This window comes from Microtus ochrogaster, unplaced genomic scaffold (assembly GCF_000317375.1).
Source record: "Microtus ochrogaster isolate Prairie Vole_2 unplaced genomic scaffold, MicOch1.0 UNK22, whole genome shotgun sequence".
Taxonomy (NCBI): domain Eukaryota; kingdom Metazoa; phylum Chordata; class Mammalia; order Rodentia; family Cricetidae; genus Microtus; species Microtus ochrogaster.
In genome coordinates, this window is record NW_004949120.1 from 4,733,825 (window position 1) to 4,735,861 (window position 2,037).

Sequence of the window (2,037 nt, forward strand, 5' to 3'; positions counted from 1 at the left end):
AGAAGAAGAAGAAGAAGAAGAAGAAGAAGAAGAAGAAGAAGAAGAAGAAGAAGAAGAAGAAGAAGAAGAAGAAGAAGAAGAAGGAAGAAGAAGAAAATAAAAGATGGGAAAAAAAGAATATTTTTTTAGAGGAAATGGTCCAATACAAACCCTGATGTTGAGGCAGTGTTGTCCCATCTGGAGGCAGCAGTGTGGAGGCTGCAGTGTTTCGTGTGTAGAGGTGGCACTTCAATGTGATTGTTTGAACAACAAACTCAAGTCCTCTTGGCTCTGGGAACACAATAGGTCCCATCAGAGAATCTAGAACACCGACAGGCTGTTGCTTCCATTGAGAACAGCGAAGTACAGCTCAGAGTGCTGTCTGCCTTGGGAGCTGGACCTGACTGGGCTCTCGCCTGGCTCAACCCAGGCCACCAGAGGTTCTGTGACTAGATCCGGGAAGAATGGGGTTCAAGAAACACAGTCACTCAAAGAAATGACATCAACTGTCTCAGGACTTATCTATACCCCAGAGTCAAGAGCTCTAAGCACCCATGAAAGCGTCCACAGGAAAGGGATTGGCTGGAACATCAGCCCAGACCGGAGAACCTGAAGCCAGTTCATGAACCCCTCTCCTTCCTCCCACCCCCACACTAATCCTCAAGGGTGACCTCAGCATGCATCCGCCAGAGAATGTAACCATTCCCAACTGCTCAGGAATTGTCCGGCCTGGAGACAGGAAACTGAGGCCTGGAAAGACCTCTTCCCCAGCAGGCACAGAACCTGACCCTCCGATGTGCTGGCTGCTTGCCTGTCCGCTGCAAGCTCTGAAGGAGTTAATGCAGACGCTGCACAACCAACCCATGCTCCTTGCCAGCTTCAGCTTCTAGAGGCGACTTCGTGTCCTCAGGAAGCTTTCTCCACCCGCACGGTGAGCAAGCAAGCGGGCAGGCAGGCACCGGCTTTATGAGGTCCGGTCACAATGGGGAAATCCTGGGCTTGCCAGCACACCAGGTGCTGCCTTCAGGGTTCCCAGGACTCCTCCCTCACACTCAGCTGTAGCTCATGTGTCATAAGTTCCCCGTGGGTCATGTAAAAGTCCTTCAGGTAAAGTTATGGCCTTTTCGAGAAGCAGGCATTCCTGCACAAAAATACTCACATGTATTGCTAGCAAGCATTGTCAATGCTGGTTGTTCCCGTGAGACTATTTCCTGCTACCAGGCTCTGGGGTAGCAGGGTCAGAGCCTAACACCCGATCGCACGTTTGTATCTCCATCACTCACCTTAAATAACACCGAATCTTCATAATGGATTATGTGGAAATGGTATTAAGGTGGCTGCAGTCCCTCAATGAGGGAAAGTGGTCTTCCAGGCATGTCAGTTTAATTCAGCTTGTCTTGGATCCTTGGTCCCTTGAGGGTCTGGAACTACCAGAGGAGCAGGAGCTACTGCTGAGAGCAAGTTCCAGAATAGACAAGGACTTCCTGAGTCTTGAGTCCCAGACTTCAGAACTCAGTGTGACTTCCTTCAGGCCCTGCTGTTCCTTAGAGAGGGCAAGGGGACGCAGATGGGATTCTGGACAGTGAAGTTATGAACCCCCACTACCACTATTCTCACGGGGAATCTCAAGGCACTACCCCAGTGTTATTTTACCAAGACCAATGAGTTCATAGAGGAGGTCCAGTTGTCAGTGTTCAAAGAAGAGCCCTCCTACGGAAAGCAACCGGTGCTTGATGGGTGCGTTTTGAACAGCTCCGCTGGCATACCCAGCGTGGCCTCTGAGTTCATCACTCCAGGTCAGCCTTCTCAGAAAGAAGACAGGAATGTTCCCATCCTGGGATGGCACTGAAGACCCGCTGTGTTTGATTCATCCGTGTGGTAGGTCTGATGAGATGCTCTGTACTGAAGGGAAGGCCAGAAGAAGAAATTTCTCTGTGTAACAAATGGAAATAATGTCAAGCTGAGTGAATCATAATGTCTAGACTGTTCTGTTTTACAGACACAGGTAGGGTTGTTATTTGGTGGTGGTGGTGGTGGTGGTGGTGGTGGTGGTGGTGG